Source organism: Amblyomma americanum, chromosome 7, assembly GCF_052857255.1.
Source record: "Amblyomma americanum isolate KBUSLIRL-KWMA chromosome 7, ASM5285725v1, whole genome shotgun sequence".
NCBI lineage: Eukaryota > Metazoa > Arthropoda > Arachnida > Ixodida > Ixodidae > Amblyomma > Amblyomma americanum.
Window position 1 is genome coordinate 107,299,113 of NC_135503.1, and position 22,709 is coordinate 107,321,821.

At 44.2% G+C, this 22,709-nt stretch overlaps 1 protein-coding gene and 1 long non-coding RNA gene across 2 annotated transcripts in view; both read left to right on the plus strand.

Annotated features, from left to right (window-relative positions):
- Positions 1-3,320, plus strand: part of LOC144099458 (uncharacterized) — a 75,756-nt gene extending 72,436 nt beyond the window's left edge. Inside the window, exon 4 of the mRNA XM_077632768.1 lies at positions 186-3,320. The gene's annotated coding sequence lies outside the window, so the exon portion shown is untranslated. The remainder of the gene's footprint in view (positions 1-185) is intronic.
- A 5,142-nt stretch (positions 3,321-8,462) lies between these two features.
- Positions 8,463-22,368, plus strand: LOC144097990 (uncharacterized). The gene is made up of 7 exons (XR_013307121.1): positions 8,463-8,517; positions 9,876-9,894; positions 12,932-13,053; positions 13,412-13,465; positions 19,193-19,210; positions 21,151-21,168; positions 22,328-22,368. It is a non-coding gene; the product is annotated as an uncharacterized LOC144097990 (long non-coding RNA).
- Positions 22,369-22,709: the final 341 nt, after the last annotated feature.

Below are 22,709 nucleotides of genomic sequence, written 5' to 3' on the forward strand. Positions count from 1 at the left end.
TGAATTTCCTTAACAAAATACGGCAAGTGCAGAACAGTACTCACCTTTCAGCATGCTCGGAAAACCAACAAGCGGTAAGACCTCGTAGAAAACGAGCTATCTTTAAGTCTTTTAAAAGCATGGTAGTTAAGAGCCAAAATAATTCGTTTCGATAAGCTGGTAAGCACTTTCTTTTTCCTTTCCAGTTGCTGCTGGCGGTGGTGTCCGACCCATGTCATCGACTCAAACCTGGTTCAAAGATGCCCGACCAACCAGTCGCAAGAGCCGAGCCCTTCACGAATTCCGCCCAGTTCTACGGGCGACACAACACGCTGCACTGGGAAAACAACGGGACCAAACAACAGACGCGCACGTGTATAAGTGGGCGCATCAGCAAACGGTGCTACATGGCGCGAGATGCTTGCCACCATTTGTACGCGCCCGCGCTATTTCACGGGGTGGTAGGGGTGTACACACCTCCTGGGTCAAGCCAGACGCAACAGTGGCGCACGACGGTCGAGCATGGGCGTTCGTGACCGTTGTGTAGTTCACATTTTCTTTAAGCGGGGGCGCAAGAAGTTAGTTTCATTTCTTTCGCGCCAGCTTTCGTTTGCTCGTGTGCTGCAGCTTTCGAGAGAGAAAAAAAAATGCATTGAAATTGCGTTTGCTCAATGGCGTGGAGATAGATACCTTCGTCACTTTTATGCAGCATAGTGCAGCTGCAGCACTTACCTCAGTTTTTTTTTTTTTTCACGCGGGCAACAAGAGTGACACCAATACTAAGAATTCTCTTCTCACAGTAATTCCCTTTCGTAAATAAATAACTTCGCACAAACGCTACTTGCCTCGGCGATAGGAGCCAGGTTGCAGCAAGAGCTCAGCGGCGCCAAAACTGTCCTAGGTACTACGCCATCACTGCGGCGCCACTGCATGCAGTTGCTCTCTGTTTAGACTGGTATCACTGTCACTGCTGTCGAGTCCGTCCAACGATTGCGCTGCATGAGCACAGCGTCGAAGACCTATGCAACCAAGTCACGACAAGGAACATGCCGTCCCCTTCCGCTTGTCGGGCTGAAACGCACCCCGTGAATTCAAGGGGCCTGCGCTCTCAGTCCATGACCGCACTGGACGCGGTGAAACTTAATTAGAGCCGAAACAAAATTAGGTCCCATGTGATATTCTACTTTCAGTGCAGGCACTTACAAATGCCGGCTCTTATGCACTCATGTACTGCTCTGTCCAGGATTCCTGTGTCGGTTTACCTGCGACCAGTGCCTTTTCCAGGCTGTGTACCAGGGCCCCTAAGGTATCGCATAGCTCACTGTAAGCGCATTACAGGCGCAGTGAGCTTTAAGAGAACTTCCACCGTCCACCTCATGGCTTGACGGTGCTTGGCTCACTTAGGCGCGGCACGCATCAAGAGAGAGCCGGCGGATGAGCTACCTTAAAATTCTTCTTAACGCATTCCCTGCAAGTCCTCCCTGCATGAATCCAGTTCTCGCGACGATAATATCAAACACATCGCTCCGAAATGAGCGCTTTTCCCTGTTTTCTAGGCTTGAAGCAGCAACTACGAAAGGTATCCTAAGCATTCTTTAGCTGGAGTCTACTCACTTAATGTTTAAAGTATGTAATTATGAATCTTGAAGTGATTGTGTGCAGCGACAGTGCAAATATTTACTTACTGTGGAACTGAAACCGATCATACTTCAACGATCTAAAATACAATATGTTCGGTCTGAAAGCTAACAAGAACACTACCTTTCCACTCCCGCAAACGGTATGCGATTGTCCTTTCGCTGGTACCCTTGTTAAAGTTCTATGGTCATTCTTACCTAACTGATTACTAAAGTTTTAAGGGTATGCATTTCTGACTGACTCGAAAAACTTTTCCCGCACACCTCTTATTGAAATCAGGAAACAGGTGCAATCACTTTGTTTTTAAAGCAAAGACCCGTCATATCTTATCGGCGAATTTAATGCTCACTGAAAGTGACCCGATGTACCGGCCGTTCCCCTTGACATTTCATTTTAGCATTGTTAAAACAAATGTGAAAAACGAAAGGTTTGGATAGGGGGCGGCTAGTGTGATCTGTCGAACATAACGACTCCTGTATAACTGCATCGGAACCGTGCGTGTCCTTTCTACATCGGTGCAGCAGAAGGCTTGGTTGCTTAGGTCGGCACTCTTGTACATTTTGCGTCGCGGTAAATCCTTACACAGCTCTGCCATATATATATATATACAAACAGCGCGATGTGCCCGTAGGTGTGTTAAATTTTGTTTTTGTTTTTATTTTCCTAGTCAAATGTATACACCTGATGCTGCAGGCACGTTTGACCTTTTCGGTTGTGGTTTCTTACTGAGTGTGCGTCTTTCGTGTCAGCTGGGTTTGTTGTCGTTGTTGCTTTGCTGACATATCACTGTGGAAAAGAAGCAAGTTGAATGGTAGCGGTGTCGATTTTTCACTGTGCAATTTAGGTGTAAAATGCATGCACGATTTATGTGTAATTCGGTGCCTTTTTCGGCTCTGGTGGTGCAGAATGTCGCAGCGAACTAGTGGAAATGGTAGGAACTTAGGATTCCAAGCGCCCTTGGAAGATATTCTCGATAGTGCGAAACGAACATTGTCGTTCACACGTTCCGTTCCATCACGATCGTGATTACACCCAAGTGCAGTTTGAACATTACATGCTTGAGAAATAGTAATAGCCTGTAGAAGTTGTTGTTTCAGAGACTAAACGCAGCGGTGCTGTTATATATGTTTCATACCTTTTTTTTCTCTGTTAGTCGAATGAAATCAATCAGCATCACAAGTTTACAGGTAGGCTTCTGACATGTTTGTTTTTCTGAGCGCTAGCAGGTAATACTTCTCACCTTTTCTTTCATAAACAGCCAATGGTCAACGCTACGAGATACAATAAAGCCAGTAATTTGTGTCATCGTGTTAGATTAAGACGAAACTCGCTTATGCTTGATTACTTGGCCTTTCTAGATTGCTTGCACGATCCTTTTACACTTTAAACTATGAGGCGTCAACAGCGCCAAGTGGCGAGTAGCTGTATTGTCGGCCTACTATTTTTGAATGGTTGGTGTGTGCTTATTTCACGTTTTTTTCCTTTTGTGTGCATGTGTATAGTGAAATCTTCCAGAAGATTTGACAATTTATTTTCTGCTTCGGGACCACGTAACCGCTGTGCCGTGTATACCCTGTGTGCTGTCTTCAAATGAACTTCCACACTGCACCTCCCTATCAGCAGCAGTGGCTCTTGGGGGCTGCTGTGGGAACTTTTTTGACAATTGCTGTCGATTGTTGAGCAAATAAAGTGACTTTACTTGATTTTACCTGTCGCACAAATCTGGGCATGACAAGGTTCTTTTCGTCGAATGTCTCAAAATGCATCTATGCGATTGTCATCGCGTATATAATTATTGCGATCGTCGTAGTTACCAGCCCTAAGGAAGTCCACGACGGTACCACACGGTGATCTCAACCTCGCTTGCTCTGTGCCAACGGTGCATACCATGCGCCCGGTAGAACTCACCACTCTGTCAATGCTGTGCGGTTACCAAGTGCGTGTCGGTTCTCTTTGCGTCCCCTCATCTACTCAGCAGACTGTCCCATCACGAGTTTACTTCTGAATGTGAATTCCAGCCAGAATACCGCAATTGGTCCTTGATTCCCCTCTTGCCCCAACTCTCGCTGTGTTCAATTTCACTTCAAGCCTTTTCGCTGGTCTCAAACTTTACGCCAAATAGGTATCAACGTTATACAGTGATCCTGCATTTCCCCGATCCCCCGGAGATATGTGCCAGCTGACGTTCATCACTTCATGAGTGTCAGCAAAATTTTCTCTAACCCGTTTTGGTCCTTGCCTAAATTTCTCTGGCAAGATCTCACTTCCCGCAAAGGGCTTGTTCTTCGCTATTAGTGCTATATCTTATTTCAGTTTTCTGCGCATATATTCTAAAGTTTACCATTACACGTTGCCTATTCTCGTCTTCAGTACAGCATCTTATGCGATTCCTTACGAAAGATAGGTAAAAAGTAGTCATGAACAGATAAAATAAAACTGAAACAGAAGTAAACAATGACTTGACGAACCGCGTTTACAACAAGGCAGAAACGACAGGTAAGAAGAGCTCCAGGGGCTGTATTATAAAACTTTACATTGTCCATTTGTTCCTTTCGTCCTCTGTCATTGGCTACTGAGATAACTCGCGGCTTTTAAGCGTCTGTGGGAATCAAACCGAACATTGGGAGGTTGACGACCGGACCTCACCATTGGCTGCGATATGCAGCCAAAGGTGAATTCCGGTCGTCAGCCACCCAATGGTCGGGTCGCTCCTCACAGACACTTCCAAGCCCCGAGTATATCTCAGTCACAAATGGGGACAAAATAGACAAATCTAAAATCGAAATGTTATGGAATATGGCCCAGGAGTCCCTGTGGCACCATGCAAGAACGTGGGCAGCGAAGGTTGGCCATGGTATTTGTTCTTACAGGTCAAGTTCCTGATGCGACACTGTACAGTCGTAGCCATAAAAAAAGGAAGCATGCTTTGGCGTTCTAAGTGTTCCCTCGCAATGCACAGGAAATAAAAAGGCTTGCTGCATTGAAAGACAAGCGCACAAGAGGCATTTGCTTCCGTAAATATCATCATAGTCATCAGCCTGACCACGCCCACTGCCGGGCAAAGGCCTCTCCCATAACCCTCCTATTAACCCTGTCCCTTGCCAGTTGCGCCCATCGTGTGCCCGCAAACTTCTCTATCTCAAGTCCTTGGCGTCTCCTTTCTTATGGTTTAAGATAATGTTAGTGTTCTTCCAAGCTTCTGGTGGGTAAAGCAAAACAGGAGCTTGTTCGCAGAAGCGTCCGTGTTACTGTCGGCCCGGTAGCACTTTGAACTCTCCGAACCACCACAGCCATTGCTTCGAGATACCAGCCTGACGCATCTTCCCACAGTGTCTGACGAACCTGATCAAGCGGACTAGTGCTCTACAGTGAGCAACAGCGTCGCACTGGGTTTTCGCATAGTTCTTGGTATTCGGATTGCGTGCACACTAACCTCAGTGCACCATTGTGGGCTCCTCGGAACACTGAGGATCTGCGTTGCAAGGTCTGGAAGTCAAAAAGATCGTGGTACAACCTTGAAAACAGACAAAAAGGTAGTCGACTTGCACCACAGACGTGAAAAATACCCCAAAAATTGTCTACATGCAAAAAAACCTTCACCACAAGAAAAAACTACCGTTAGTAAATCTTTGCAGAATGCAGCAATTTAAAGTACAAGAGAGTGTTGCTGAAGAAATAGCATGAGTGGCTAGAAGCGCACAAATGCACAAAAAATTGCTGATAAAGGTGGAAATTCAGCTAACCAAGTTTATTTCCTCCCTCCATGAAGCAAACCATTTCTAAAAAAAAAGTTACAGGACAAGGTAGCGCTGAGAGAGAATACATGCTCGCATATGTGTGCAGACATTTCTGTCCAGGACGGAAAGGTTTGAACTCCAGCAGCAAATTCCATAGACACCAAGTCACACTGGTTCTGAGGAAAACGTTTTTGTCTTTTTAATGCATAGTGTAAAAGCTGCGACGACCGTGAATTGCACATCGTTATATGTATTAGGCTTACAGTGCTTTTGTAAGTGTGCGACAAAATCACGTGCGAAGGCAGACACGCTCCTCCGATTGACGGGCGAGCCGAATCGTTAGGTGATGTATGCAGACTTGCTCTCAAAACACTGGGCGTTTGTCATATCGCCGTCACGTCACGGAAGCGGTGTCTAAGTGATGCTCCGCACAGAAGTCTCGGATCGGTTTTGGAGTTGGCGTGTGCTCGCGCACATCGCGCACATCTCTCAACCACAGGAAACGCGCTACTTAGTTTGGAAAACCTCGAAATGTGAAAAGGAGTTAAATACTCACTTCCAGGAGATTTACCATTTCTCTGATAACTAGGCATGTGATCTAGCCATGTGATCCAGATTGCATGCAGAAAAAAAGGTTAGTACTGCGCGAATGATAGGGTAACCTTTTTTCTGCAATGAACCAACTAGCCCGCAAGAACGTTCTACTTCAGATTACACGGCTTGGAGTCAGCTCAAGCCATGCACGCATAAAGCTCTGCACTTCCTTTTTTTTCCTTCAAATCTTGGTGTAATTCAAATTGCGCCACGTCCTGCTGTTGGACAATTCACTGCACATCTTCGAAACTCAAGTTCGGCCCCAGGACACACTTATATCTGGAACTGTTAACGATTCCTTCATTCGGTCTACTTGATAAGCTTGAAATCTACGGTATTCGAGGGCACTGTGGAAGCCTTATAAAATCGTATCTTGATAATCGCTATCAATACGTTGAAATAAACAAAAGCCGCTCAAATTTGAAACATATCACCAGCGGCGTTCCTCAGTGTAGTATTCTTGGCCCGTTCCTGTTTATTGTATATATAAATGACTTAGTAAATATCTATAAAGATGCGAAATACGTAATGTACGTAATACGTACAACAGTGGCCCTGAGAATAAAGCTAACACTGCTCTGAAAATTTTCATTTATGGTCAAAACAAAACTGTCTACAAATCAATATAAACAAAACAAAAGCAATAATCTTTAGGCCCAAATCTAAGCAAATAATCAGTTCCGTCAACCTTGTCTATTACGATGTAAACATAGAAATTGTAGATAGTTTTAAAATACTTGGAGTTATTTTCACACAGAATATGCTTTGAGACATGCACATAGAATCGATATTGGGCAAATTATCTCGTGTAGTTGGCATGATGGTGCGGCTGAGACCACTATTACCTTACAGAATCAAGGTTCTTGTTTATAACACGCTATTTTTCTCTACACTTTATTACTGTCTGCTCGTGTGGGGTACCACATCACGTACGAATCTAGAAAAGATACATATACTTCAGAAAAAGTTTTTGCGAGTACTATTTAACATGCCTTACAATGCCCACACATCAGACTTATTTCCGAAAGCAAATATAATACCCGTGTTTAAGCTTTATCATTACAAGTTAAGTCAAGCTTTCAAACGGGAGGTAAAAGAGAATTTACAGTTCCTTCATGAGTTATCTAATCTCACCAGGAACACACATTCTTACATCACAAGGTGTACGGAACAGTGGAAGGTAGTCACTCCGCGTGCCAATTATTCTACACAAAAGATATCATACACACTACCAACACTTTCAAATTTGTTTCTGAAATCAAGTCTTGATATTTATTATAACTGATGTACGAGCTTTACGTCAACACTTTGTCACTCAATCTATCTTAAATAATTGAAGAGCGTTTTCAGGCAATTTGTGTTTTTGCGTTTATTTTTTGTGCAAATTTCACACGTGGTCAATTGCTATGTATATCTCCTGCTCAATCGCTGTTTGCCTTGTAAAGGAGGCTGCGGGCTCTAATCAAGTCGCTTGCCTCTAAAGCGACTTTTACTCGCAGTCTCCTCCATCACTGATAGAAATAAAGAAGTTATTATTATTATTATTATTATTATTATTATTATTATTATTATTATTATTATTATTATTATTATTATTATTATTATTATTATTATGCCACACAAGGAGCTGCTATCCTGAGTTCGCTGTGAATTCAAATCTGGGCGCTACACGCAACTCCGACAGGTGCTGGCTTCTTTCTGACACGTTTAAACCGCCGGCTCTGTCGCACAACGTAGTCAGGAGATTCGTGTAACCCGCAATGCGGGAGCCAGGTAAGTATAATGTCTTGTTATACTTCCTGCTGAACATAGGAGTTTTTTTTTAAGTTAAATTTATTGCCCCAGGGCATCAATGATGGGTGAAGGTGTGATGAATGATCTAAATTAATGAAAAAAGGTTAGCGGATTTGATGAAGTCCAGTAAAGAACGATGGTACGGTCCCTGCGTCCAGGCAATGTATGAAGAAGGGTTGCTTGGTGAAAGACCTGCTACCATCAGGTGCCGGATCCTTGTAGGCTTGAAATTCGCGAAACTGACAATGCACCTGCGGGGTTCATTTGGTCACACTTCTCCTTTCTTTCTATTCGCTTCAACAGCCTCTTTTTCTTCTTTCGTTGCCCTTTGGCCTTCCCTAAACATACAGTAGCAGGATACTATTACTAAAGCATTGGGTGACTTAGTCTGACCTAAAATTAATCTGTCTTTAATGCACCTAGTTTCTTTGCAGAAGCCTGGTTATTAAGCGTGCAAACATTAATCATTATGAAGTCTGCGATATACGGCGTCTCCTTCCACGCTCCGCTGTGAGAAGCGGCGCTCTGACAATTCGAAGTGCTTCGCCAGAACATTAATTGAGCCCAATTCATAATAAATTTCTTAAGAAACTTTTCAACGAAGAAGGAATGCAGTGGTTAAGAGATCACTTCATTTCTTTGCTGTAATTGGCATTTTTATCTGGACGTGCACCTTTTGCGGCCTTAAGAAAGAAAAGAAGAAGAGGAGGAATGGATACCGCGCCACGTAAGGAGACGCTTTGATTTCTTGGCCCGCTTGCTCGTGATAAAATGGGTAAGCTGCTCTTAGTCGGACCTCGATGTGGGCTCGCTATACAGCACGCGTTCACAGATTTCTGAAGGGCAATTGATGCTACTACTGCACGCAAGTGACTAAGACGCTCTCGCGGAAAATTAGCTGCCCGAGTATGACCTTGACTGCGGTTTCCGTAGCAGGCCAAGCTCTCCATGTGAGATCCTGCAAAGAGAGTATCAAGGGGTGAGAGGAGTAATTAGGCCACCAGGTATAACTCACGCCATCTGAGCTTTGTGGCACTTATGGGGCTCATTAGCAAATGGAAGCCAAAACTGCAGATGACTTTGCATTTATACAGTTCAGGCAATGGTTCCTCTTGCATTACTGTGCGTGGGTGAAGATAAACGAAGCCGAAGATTTATGCAGTAGGCTGACAAGCAAGGTAAGTTGGTGCAGATGTAGAGTCCAATCAAGTGTAGTGCGCCAACGGACGCGGACAAGAAGGCAGAAGCAGTCCACTTCCGTCCTCTTCTTGTCCGCGTCCTTTAACGCAGTACAGTTCTTACGACGAAGCATTGCACGAAGTATTGCTCTCATGCCCATCTATAGCCTACGCTCGCGTACTGTGCATCATTTACAGAATGCACGCTTGTGTCTCTTGTGACGTGCAGCATTAGAGCTGATGATGTTGCCCTGTCTATAGTTGGATACAACTATAGATTGGAGTGGCAGAGGCTGCTGATAGTAAGCAATCCAACCAATGCCGTCGACCGATTTTCATGGCGCCACGATTAATCTGATTAAGCCATGGTTATTCCCCATTCATCTGCCACCCCCTGCAATTTTACGCTAGCCAGCCTAAGAGAATCGGTGACAGGGAGAATCATTCGACGCCACTGGTTGGAGGAGCTTCTTTTAGGAACATCTGTCGCTTCGATCTTCAATTGTATCTAAATATAGACTAGCGTTGGTCTAGACATCGTATTTTTCGCCCAGTCAGGCTTCCAACACAGAATACTTTCCGGCAAACTTTGCTGTGTTTCGTTCAAAGAAATGCGTCTTCGTTCCGCTCAGCTGCTTTAAGCAGGGACGGACTAATATCAAATTGCATATGTATTTACCATCTTGTGAATGCTCACTGCTGTGCTGTTTTTACGAGCTGCATGCGCATTGTGAAACGAAGAGAGTGAAACCCGGAACCACGTTGCTCACACATATTTAGGTAATATCAAGACTATAAGCTGCAGCAACGGAACTGAAATATGTGCATGATAAACAATCATGTCTTACGTATGATCAAGATTCAGTGATGTATGATTCAGTGACGTCATGGACCGTCTCATCTGCTGCAACCAGAAGCGATGGATCCATGTTTTTAATTTTGTAATTTCTTTCAGGCGCTTCCCAGAGAGCGTTGTAAGTACTCAAATATTATTTACAGACAGTTTACTAAGAATGTTCGCGAATCATTCCGTGAGGCGAAATGATCAGACAAAATTCTAAAGCTTGAACTAAGCACTGAGCTGCGTTTCTTTTTGCTCAGAAAATCTTAAGGATACTGCTACCTGTGACTTGTTTAAGAAACACTCAAGCATTCTGTTGTGACACCAACTCTCGTTGCTGGAGAAACTTCCACTGTGGCGAAAGCCATTGATGACAGCAACTTGTCAGCCAGTATTTCTGCACAGTGGTATGAACCTGGTCGGCTTTTTATTGTCTTGTGTCCTTTACACCTGGGTACCTCACTCAGATAGATTACTGGAAGTACCGCGGTGGCGAACTCGTTGCTGATGTCACATCGATGTCATATGCAAAGATTTGAACGGAGCATATAAGTGCGCGTAGAATTTTAAGCACTGACAGCATACACGCGCACTTGGAGGTTGTATAGACTGCGCCTGACGTGTGGCTTAGTTAGGTAGCAGTGATGACGTAGCGGTATAGCATGCGGTGTTCGGATTCCTAAGCCGTGCAATTCTCACCGAATAAAAAAAATCTACATGTCGATGAAATTGCATAGTCAGCCTGGGGTGCGGCTTGATATCGGTGAGCAGAACCGACAACGCACTCCCTCATCAGAACAGGATTTCGCCACCCTGGTGTAGTACTTGGCCACAACCACCAGTTAGCCTTCGGCCACAACCACCAGTTAGCCCTCGGCTCGGTTAGCGGATGTGGAGCAACTGACCTAGGCGGCGGGTGTGGTTAGAGCTGCCACAGCAGCTCCGAGCAGTACTGCTGCTCTATTTTCCTTTGTCCAAGAGGACAAGGGCGCATAAAAGCAGATGACCACTCGTTTGTTAATCTGATATTTTCTTAGCCTATCCATACCCTCGGTACTACGGTGTCATGGCTCACAATCTGTTACGGACCGCGAAGTCTTCTACACATTGTTATGCAGTATGAAATCTTAATTTGAGCCTACTGAGCTGAGTTTGGTGAGGGTGTCATGCCGACGCAGTTGACGTAATATCTCGTTGCCAACAGTCATCACTAAGCAGCGGTTCCTGCCAGAAATGTCGAGCACTTAGAAAGAAACCGTAAGATTGCGCGGTCATCATCGACCACTGAAAGGCAGCGGCCTCTCCCATAGCCTTCCAGTGATCTCTGTCCTCGGCCAGTTGCAGCCACCTTACTCCCCCCGCCCTCCCCCACTTCTATTAATCTCATCCGCCACCTAACTTTGTTCCACCACCTGCTACGCCTGCCTTCTCTTGGAATCTTTTCCATTAATTACCTTTAGGGCCCATCGATTATCTTGCCTTCGCATCAGATGCCCTACCAATGCCCATTTCGCAGGCACCCAGGGACTTCTTTCATTTAGTGGGGGCAAGAGTTCCAGCCTCTTTTGTTATTTACGAAGCGCCGAAGTGCGGGGTAGGGGAAGTGGCAAGACTTCAAGTTTGTTTTGTTATTTATTTATTGACTGTTTTTCTTTAACTATTTATTCAATTGTTCTTTTCTCTGTGTTCTGAATTCTTAGTTTGGACTGTATAAAGGAGTATTTGTTTCATGCATACAGAACTTAAAATTAAATAACTGAAACGTGAACAACAGAACACAAAAATGTTAGGTTCTGCAGTAGGCATAAAGGCCGGGTTGATTAAAACTTCCACGCTAAGGTCTTTGCGTCGTCCTAGTGAAAATTAGGTGCAATACTACTGCTCCTCTTCCTGCCAAAATATTCTCGTTTTCCTGTTATCGTTTTCATTGTCTTGTTTGCGTTTCATTTGGCGCTGACAACACATACACGCGAAAAGCTATCGAGCGGGTTAATGAAGCTTCAACATAGACTGTTTCAATTCTGCTAATCACGCACATGAACAGGGGTCAGTTAGTCAACGAATTCTGTTGGGATGTGATTAGGTTACTCAAACGAAAAGCTTTAAGACTGGCTACAGAACAAACTAGCTCAGCCACACCGTCCATTACATAGAATCCTAGAATCAGAGTTGCTCAGAAATCTGATCTTAGCGCAAGCAGTTGGAGACTAGGGGCCCGGGCCGCTGCCCCCTGTTCGGGGGGGGGGGGGGGGCACCCCTTTGTCCCCTCCCCTTTTCGGAGCCCCTGACATTTCGTCATCTTGATTTCAACTAGTACATCATTACTCGCGTTGGTTCTCTGATCCATTCTGCTCTCTTTCTTTCTCTTAACGAGCCGCTGCGGTGGCTCAGTGGTTATGGTGCTCGGCAGCCGACCCGAAAGACGAGAGTTCGATGTCGGCCGCGGCGGTGGAATTTCGATGAAGGCGAAGTGTACTGGCGGCCCGTGTACTGTGCGATGTCAGTGCACGTTAAAGAACCCCAGGCGGTCGAAATTATCCGGAGCCCTCCAGTTTGGCGTCACTCATAGCCTTTGTCGCTATGGGACGTTAAACCTAATAAAAACATAAAACCAAACTTCCTCTTAACGATACTTCTATCATTAATGGTGGCGCGGCGTAAATGGGGCAGTGCCCAATTCAGAAGAACAGAAAAAGCTAGCCGTTTTCATGCCAGCTTACAAGATAAGTTTTTCGTCAAGCGCAAACCTCACAGAAGCTGTCTGCCTGCATCCGCTGAAGTCGCATTTCCAGGTGTCCAAACTAGGGACTATTTATCATTGCCATCCACCTTAGCGAAGCGGTTGAACGCAATGCATTGAGCGGTCACGATGAATGCGGAGGTGAAGAAAGGTTTACCCTGGCTAAGGGCTCGAACCAGGGACACCATCTACACCTTGGCAGCTATTCTGCCAATTAAGCTAACAAGGGCGCCTCGCTGTTGATTTGGTCGCCATCTCAAAGTGGAAGCCAGACTGTAGCTCAATGGGTTTTGAAGGATTGCATTGAATCGATTTTTTACAATAGACGCCTATATACAGGAGCAATTCCCCCAAAGTCGTTGAATTAATCGAGGAATTCCCGCGTACCTCTGAAGAGCTCCTACGGCGTTCGATCTCTGCATGTTCGAAGGAACGACGATGAAGCCGATCGCGAGGCGCAGCACGCGGTCCTGTCGACCATCATCGTCACGATGCCACTGCTCGTCATGCTCGCGGTCGGCGTCTGGCTCTACTTCACTCTGCCCAGCTCCGGTGAGTTCAGGTGGCTACCGCTCGCTATCGTCCTCCGCGCTGTCGTACACAACGCTCAACAAGGCTCTGGCAGTTAAAGAAGGGAGGAGACACTTGAGCTTACCTTAAGAGTGTTACGCCATAGCGTTCCTCGGTGGTGTAGAGGTGGCGCACCCGGTTCCCGATCCAATGGAACAGAGATTCGATTCCAGCATTTGACTAAACGAGTTCCCTTTAAGACGAAACTGCTTTACTCTTTTGTCTCGACCTTCTCGATCAATTAAGGCTTTCCTCTCGGAACGCCAACTACGGTCGGGTTTCCACCTAACGGGACCCTTAGCGCTATGACCCTAAATGCGATTGGGGGCATCCTTTTCAGATACCACCACTACTCTGCCACCTTACCTGGACACTAAAACAAGCACATCGACGAGTAAGTGCTCTCCAGGCAGCGATCATTACACCTCTTGTCATGTGAGAAAATGATGCGTGCGCTGTCCACTGCACATGATCTTCGATAGTTGTAATGCCAAGCAAGAGTTTTTTTATTATTATTTTCGACGCTCGTCCTATCAGGAAAAGGTAAAGGGGTGTGGAGGTGGACTTGTTCTCATCGTAGTTTATGAAGGTCACATGAAAGGGCCTCTTGTATTCTGCGAATTTTTCTGAAACATAATTGATGACATAAATTCAAAAATTGTCGTCGAGTGGTGCCTCTCGAAGCCTGCTCGTTGGTTGCCCTGTTAAACTTTGGCTTGGCGCTGCTTGTATTATCGAGTGCTTAATTAAAAAGCGTACACACAACAGTCAGTCAAGTAATGGTTTCACATTTTTTTCAGGCCTTTTACATTGCCTTTCTACTAAATTTGTATGATGTTAACGCACCACCATGTTCCTGGTTCCTGTGATGTCGTAGGAAGGTCGAAAACGGTTCAAGCACTACCTCCGCCGCCTTTATGATCTCTATAGAAAATTTATCACACGCAGCTTTTGTTCTCTTCCTGATTGTAAGGCTTCCCTTACTTGAATCAGAATTGTAATTTCTGTACCTACGACTCTAGTGTTTTTAGAGGTAGCTCTCCCACTGGTTTGGATGATGCGCAGTTTAGTGAAAAAAAATTATTCTGTGTTAAATGTCTTGTGTCCTGTGCGAAAAAAATTCAAACGCTTTTATACCGTTTTGGTTCTCTTTTTTCTCTTTGTACCTAGTTACATATTTGCCGTTAAGATTCTTTCCATGTTTTTGTGCTCCCTCATTCGTCTGGCTCTTATGATCTTAATAATTTAAATGGCGGTTATAGCTCCTGTTCAGAGGATCGTTTTAGTAGTTTTGCTTGTTTTATATTAACCTTCGGGGTGAAGACTCTTTATTTACGCTTTTCTTAGTGAAATACTTTCTTTTCTTCGCTCGATTTCCAGGACTTTCCTAACTATCTTACCTCCCATATCCTTAAGCACAAAACAATTGTTCTAGAAGATGAACGTATATTATCACCATTTCAGCATGGCTTCCGCCAAGGGCTTTCCACGGTAACTCAATTAATAGAACTAATACATAATTTATCGCAAAAAATAGATAGCCGAAAACAAACCGACCTAATACTACTTGATTTTTCGAAGGAATTTGATCAGGTTACGCATAACAAACTAATTAATAAGCTTGAGACGACACTAGGTCAACGGCCTAGAGTTAACTGGATTAGAAATTATTTATCAGATCGAACACAGTTTGTAGAAATTAGCCTACAAACTTCCCACATAGTCCAAGTTGTATCCGGTGTTCCCCAGGGCAGTGTCTTGGCCCCCATCCTCTTTTTAATCATCAATGATTTAGCCGCTAATGCTAATGTCAACATACGACTTTTTGCAGACGATTGCATCATTTATAAGGAAATCAACACAGTTGATGACCGTCAAACCCTTAACAATGCGCTTAAATCTATAACAAAATGGTGCATGGACTGGCAGATGACCCTTAACGCTACTAAATCAGCTTGTATGACAATAACAAGGAAGAAGCATAAATCAAATTTTCCATACACCATAAATAACATACCACTCACTACAGTCATGGAACATAAATATCTCGGTCTACTAATAACTGATGACCTCCGGTGGAACGCCCACGTGGACATGATTACATCAACAGCTCTAAAACGACTCTTTTTTATTGGACGACGTCTGCGACTAGCCCCTGCCCAAACTAAACTATTTGCGTACAACACTTTGGTTAGATCTGTCTTAGAATATGGTAACGTCGTTTGGTTCCCTCATACTAATCAAAATATTGCCAAGCTCGAAGCAGTTCTATGACAAGCTGTCAGATTTATGTTTAACAAATACCAAACAACTGACTCACCAACAGAAATAATGAAACGTGATGGGATACAAACACTCCAAATACGTAGCAAACTCGCGCGACACAAGATGATGTATCAACTAATTCACCAGCAATTAATTCTTGACGTTACTAAATATATTTCCTTTTCTAAGCAAGATCAACGCGTCACAAACATTCTGATACACTTAACGAGTACCCTTTCCATACTGACTGCTTCAAATACTCATTTTTTTCCTTTGCAACTCGTGAATGGAAAAGTCTAAACCCTTCAATAACTAGCAGCTCATCGTTAGGAAAGTTCAGCGCTGCTATCGAGAGCTCGGTACTTAATTATCAAATATTTTTTGTGTGTGTTTTCTGTGTTGCTAATATTGCTTCCTATTCTGTGTGCCTTTTTAATGTTAACTTTGTTCAGGTATACACAGACTACCAGTATTGTTTTCGGAACTATTGCGATGTAACTTCTGTCATGATGCCTATTGTGAGAATAATTTGCCTTGTTTCGATATGGTTATGATACAGTTCGTTGTATTTTTATTCTGCGTTGTTGTATTTTTGGTTGTATTTCCATAGTTAATTCCAGTGCCTTTGCTTTACCCTTACTATTAGTTGTCTATTTTATGATCTTCACCAAAACGATGTATTTTTTAACTGTTGTTACTAACCCTTTTTTGCTCTCCTGCAACAATCCCAAATGGGATTAGCAGTATGTATAAATAAATAAATAAATAAATAAATAAATAAATAAATAAATAAATAAATAAATAAATAAATAAATAAATAAATAAATAAATAAATAAATAAATAAATAAATAAAATTAAACACACTGATTTCTGAGCCGTCCGCTATGTCGATATTATGCTCCATCTCGGCAACAGAAAAATGTTCCCGAAGAAGATCCTCAATTTCTGAACATTTCCTCGTACTGCTAAATCACTAACCTGCTTCACCTTATCCATTTCTCGTCCTGAGTTTAAATCTAGGCTAATTTTTTGGTGAATGCATTTTTCCCTTACATAGCACCTCCAGACCTTTTATGACGCTGCAATAGGTTCTCAGCGGGAAGCCGATGTAATATTTTCTCTGAAATCTGGCCTTTTTGAGTCCGCTTGATGTTTTCGCTTGTGCAGAAGAGGGTATTCGGGCTTTTGCAGGTAGTTTATTTCCACCAATCCTTTTCGGAGATTCCTGGATACTGCGCTGCAGTTTCCCATTTTAGCTGCGAAATTATTTTCAGCTCTGGCATTTAAGACAAATAATGAAGTAGTGTACTTCGTTTTTAATTTCTTCAAATACACACTGAGCTTTTCAGAACCGTCCGACGATTTCGCCATCGTCCAACCGGGCAATTATCCGGGCAATTTTCTTTTTAACTGCCGTTTCTACTCTTTGCGCCGCCATAGTGGCTGCACGTTGCCCCAAGTCCGCTACTGTCTTGAATATTCACCTTTCTCCAATAAAGCGTCGGAGTGCCAGAAACACAGCGCGACGCGCATTGTATAGCTGAGCGACAACGCTTTGCACGAACGGTGCCTCTTGTGCACATGCATGAACAAAAGTTTATCCTGTAGTTAACTTCCATACTCTAAACCGTATACAGCGTTGTCACATAGTGCATATGTGCGACTTAAAACGTGGAGAAAAGAGTTTGAAAGATATTGCTAAGCAAATACCGGTCCACCTCAGCACTTAGGCTATTTTATCGCACTCTTTCTCCGCAATCTCTTATGGCCTCTACAAAGTCCTACGCTAAGAATTTTAGTGAGTGACAAACATTGTGAAGTGAAGACCGCCTATAATTGCTAGAAAACTTTTGAGCCGCAATAGAAGAAGGAGGTAGCTGCCTTTTATGTGATAGTAGACTCTAATAACGTGCAATAAATCTAATTCATAGTTGAAAATTACTCAGTGCCAGTCGTGGTGTGCTGTAACATGGTACCAGAAAAACATGGGGATGAAAATAGCAACCAATTTTATACGACAAAGCTCCCTTCTTGATCCACTTTAAAACTACGTGCCTTCGTTCCAGTCGACACGAACATCCCTGGTAGGTAAATATTCACAGAAAAATAAAATCGAGGACCGCTACGTTCCCAGATTCACCATTGGTAACGCGTGCAGAGTTTCTTAAGCACCGACTCTTAGGGCGCTTCCGAGGCGTACGCGCTGCGCACCTGCGCGAACCTCAGTATGCTGGAACTGGTCTGCGCATGCGCAGCGCACAGATCTTTGCGTGACAGATATTAATTGAGCCCGCGCTCACGCATACGCGCAATCGCCGGGAGCGGCGACCGCTTTACAATAAGCGAAGGACAGGCCTGCTCCCCCCGACTGTAATTCTTCACGGCATGAAGTTCTTGCAATCAGCGCGAGAGGGGTAGCGAGCGAGCAGCATTAAAGTCCTTCAAAACACCATGCCACATGGAGATGTATGCCGCTCTTTACAAAACTTGGCGTGGGGTGGCTATGGGCATACAGGCGTGCGCGCATACGCCTTGAAGGTCCGTGAAGTCACCGCTTTATGCGTCAGCAACGCAACGTTAGGTTGCATAAACTCAGTGTGCATTGAAAAATACTTGCTGAATGTTGAAGCTATTGATTCAAGGCTTGAAGCTATACTCAACAAGTCGTCATTGCATGGAGACCTGGAGGCCTACGATGGATGGATGGATGGAAGGTAGGAGCGTCCCCTTTGAAACGGGGCAGAGGTAGTTGCCACCATGCTCAGTTTTTCCTTTATTTTTGTTTAATTATGCTATAAGTTATTAATATAATTCGCCATTTTCATTAAAATACGTCTTCCTTAAAACTTATGTCACCTCTGCTTTTGAGCCACCAATCCTCCAATCGCTTTTTGCTAATTTCCACCTGCAGATTTATTTACGTGACTATTGTTATCTCTGAACCCCAAGGCCTCACGCGCTGCACGCACAGCGCCACCTCGTGCCAGGCTTCGAAAAGGGGCATGCATCTCCACGTGCCTGGTGCTGGCTCGCTGCCTCTATCGGGCCCACTCGCTTGATTAGAGAATTTCACGCCGTAAACAAAAAGCAGCTCGTACTCGCCCCGGAAGTTGCGGGAGCCGCCTGGTCTTCTGATTGTTGTAAACCGGCATGCCGTTTGCAGCCCAAATGACGATGTCTGGAAGGTAGAGATATAGACGTCAAGCTCGCGCCTGTTCGCGTCTCGTGCCGCGCGCTTGCGCAAACATTCTCCGGTATACTAGCGAGCGCATAGACGCGCACGTCTCGGCATGCAGTGTCCTTGTAGTCGAAGCTTAAAAGAACACTAGGAGGAATTGAAGTTGGCCTGTATGAATAGCGTACCTTATTCTAATCACAGAGAGGCCACTCTCACCGAAAACAGAGCTTTGATAAGCTGCAAAAGACCACAGAACGAAATACAGGTGTCGCCCTCTCCGGCCGATTTCGCAAGTAAAATGCGTGCGTCGACACCGATTTTTTTGTGCGGATCACAGAGGCTACGCTACGCCGCCATTCACTTCAAAATGGTGGCAACCTGTCCTTTTCGGTAACGACATCACGACTTCGAATCGCCTGGCGAGAATATTTTGAAATTTAATTTTCCCAGCATGAAATGAGTATTTTGCTGCCGAACAAACATCAGCATACCCAGAAAGAGCCACGGAATCACTTTTCTCAAGAACAATCATTGCATGGAGTTTCCCGCCGTGTCCCTTTAAGAGCCATGAAAAGGGGTATGCGACAACACGGACCTTGTGTTTAGACGTGTCGAACAATTAATTTTATGCATGAAGTGTTCTTGATGGGCTGTAACACTGCTCGCTTCCTTTCCAGTCGACGCGAGCGTCACTGGTAAGTAAATATGCTCTACAAAAAAATAAACGTAGGCAGCGGTAGTTTTCACGCGTCCATTCATTCATTCACCCACTTTAACGCGTGCAGAATTTCTCGTACGTCAACAACGCAACTTTAGGTATACATAAACTCCGTGTGCATTGCAAAATAGTTGATGCCGTTGATTCATTGAGTGGAAACTGTCAATTGGGAAGAATGAAGATATGCATGGACGAGCGCGGAAGACACAGCGCTGTGAAGCCATAGGACAGCGGTCATCCTTGTATACCTTCCTTCGTCCCAGTCTCGATTCGCGCTCCTTCTACTCAGCGGATTATCAACTCGTCCAAGCTTCGGTTATAGCCTGTTTATTTAAGGCAAACAGCTATGCTAGACTACGGCCAGATGGGTTGCTCATCAGGGAGGTTCACAAGAGAAGCAAACATTCAACTGGGATTTATTGGAGGAACAAGCAATTCTACATATTTTGCCAGCACAGCACAGAATGATCTAAAAAAACAATATAGGACAGTGATCACGTCACCGTGATTTAGAGGAAGCGCACTTCATTTTTATAAAGTCTCACTGACGTCTCACTGGCATAGTCTCTTGCTTTCTTCCTCATAAAATATGTTTCGAGAAGTTCTCTTGAGTTTTCGTCGTTGCACCTGCGCATAATCGTAACTGATTTTAGCAGAGGCTTGCATTTGCGTGCATAGCAAAACGACGATAGGTAGCACTGCTCCTGGTCCAGATCTGGCCTCTCATGCTCACGAATACGAACACTGATACAGTGGCCGGTTTTATAGGGAGTACACTTTGCCACATGTCACCGTAATCTGCCCAAACTTGGCAGTCTACGTAGGGCTTCGTGTGTTTTAGGCCGCAGCCAAGTTGGTCTTTAGGTAATATCTCTTCAAATGCCTGCGCACAAAGGACCCAGCTTACAAGGCGCCAGGATTACTAGCATAACACCGTATATCTGTGCTATTTTTTTTCTGATTATGTGCAGTCCAGTGGGCATAGGGAGTTACTGCTGGCGTGTTAGTTTTCTTAGCTACTGCAGTGTTTACCTAATGAGGCGCCTTTAGCTCAGGAACTGCCTGCACAACCCCACCAGGAAAACTAGCCTCCTTGAACATTGAGATAAGAAAACAGAAGCTGTCCTGCGTGGCATGTGGACAAGAGCATCCTCGGTTCTCTCTTTAGTAACCGTTGGTTTAGAGTGAGCGAAATCACAGGACTCTCTTGTATGGGGCAGAAATACCAACAGACATAAACGTGACAGAAGGTTAGCGTAAGGTATAAAAATTGCAAATTGTTATTCAAAGGGAGTTCAAGAATGATGCCTAAAGCATCACTTCCGAGGTAATTGAAAATTTAATCAATGGCATCATCACACAAAATGTCCGGTACCAGGAACAGTGTCACCTATACTGCCACATTGCTTGTCACAGAAATGCAAGCTTCTGCTTAAACAAGCTAAGTTTTTGCACTGGCGCAATGACGAGAATGTAAGGGAACTTCTCGAAGTATTTTCTATCAGGAGGAAAGCAACAGACTGTGTCAGTTGCACGTCAGTCAGACTTAATAAAAATGAAGTGCGTTTCCTCGAAGGCACGGTGATGTGCTCATCTCCTATATATTTTTTTTTACATTCATCTGCGTCTGCATTGGAAAAAGAGAAAGTAAAATTACCTGCTCCTCCAATAAACCTCAGCAGAAAGCGTGCGCTCGTCCTAGCCTTGCCTCTCTTGTGAACGCCCTTACGAGCAATCCATCTGGCTGTACTCGATTTGAACCAACTTGCCCAACAAGGCATCTTGTTGAGCTATGCTTGAGCCATCAAGCGGAGAACGTGAAAACAGGGATCATGTGGTCCACTGTGTGGAGCAATCAATATTATGCTATCAAGTGGGCTTCTTGACGCACCATAATACTGTTCACCTTCTTTCCAGTAGACACGAGCGTCACTGGTAAGTAAATAGGCAAAACATTTACTTACCCAGGAGGTTCACGGAAACCTCAAGGCACAGTTGATTGCTATTTTAGTCCCTATTTTCTTCCAATGAGTTGTTCAACAAATGGGAAAAAATTTAAGCACAGCCTCTGAGTTGCCATGTTCCCCTCTTCACGGCTCTAATTCAGGACAACCGTGTGCCTTATAAGCAGGTTCAACTTTCCGGAAGTATTTTTCGTTTTGTAAGGCATCATCATAAAAAAAAGGTCTCATATCTGTCCTTTAACAGCTGCTGTTTCATTATCCGTTCAAACTTCTTAATCTCATCCGCCCACCTTATAACATTCTGCCGTAAATACTACAACCGTCTTCAAAAATAATGGCCATTATGTTTTCCATTGGTTCTTTCCTTCATCACACTTCACAACACATGCTAAACTTTTCGAGCACCTGAGATAGTATTCGATTCGTTTATAATATCTTTGAATATGCACTATTTCATTGCTTCAGCCAACCGAATAGGAGGAAATTAGGAGGGTAATAGGAGGATATTTAGTTCGATATTCGAAAGTTTCAAATATTCGCACACCTCTCCAATGAAGCTTTTTCATTCAGTGATCAACCTTCACTTGTCAGTTAGCGCTTGTTCCGTTTTTCTTCCCTCGTCCTGTGTTTCCGCGCTAAGCCTCTCTGCCAAAATGTAATGCATCACCATCATCATCAACAGCCTGACTACGCCCACTGCAGGACAAAGGCCTCTCTCATATCTTAGCGTTAACAGCTGCAGCCACCATATCCGCGTAAACTTCTTAATCTCATCCGCCCATCTAACTTTCTGCCATCCACTGCTACATTTGCCTTCTCTTGGAATCCACTCCGTTACCTTTAACGACCATCGGCTATCTTGCCTTCGCATTATACATGCCCTGCCGAACCAACTGTTCTATTTTTCCTAAGTCATTGATTATGCTTTGCAATTCATCTCCTGAGTGGCATAGCAAGGAAATGTCACCAGCTAATTGCAGATTACTCAGCTACTCTCCATTGACTCTTTTCTCCTACTGTTCCTAATCCGGGTATCTGAATACCTGCTGTAAACAGGCGGTGAATAGAATGGACGAGTAGGAGAGAACGAGTGTCTCTGTCTTACACCGTTTGATATTGCAATTTTATAGCTGACTCGATGGAAGACTATGGCTACCATGCAGCCATATAGGAATCTTCTAGTATTTTTACATAACGCTCATCTACATCCTGATTCCATAATGCCTGCATAACTGCTGAGGTTTCCACTGAGTCTAATGTTTTCTCGTAGTCTATGAAGGCTGTATATAGGGGTTGGTTATATTCCGCGCATTTCTCTATGGCCTGATTGATAATGTGAATATGTTCTATTCTCGAGCAGCTTTTGAGCAATCCTGCGTGGTCATTTGGTCCATTAAAGTCTAAGGTAGTCCTGACTCGTATTAGTGATTACCTTAGTAAATATGCTGCCACAGTGGTTCAGTGGTCATGGTCCTCGTATGCTGACCCGAATGACATGGGTTCGATCCCGGC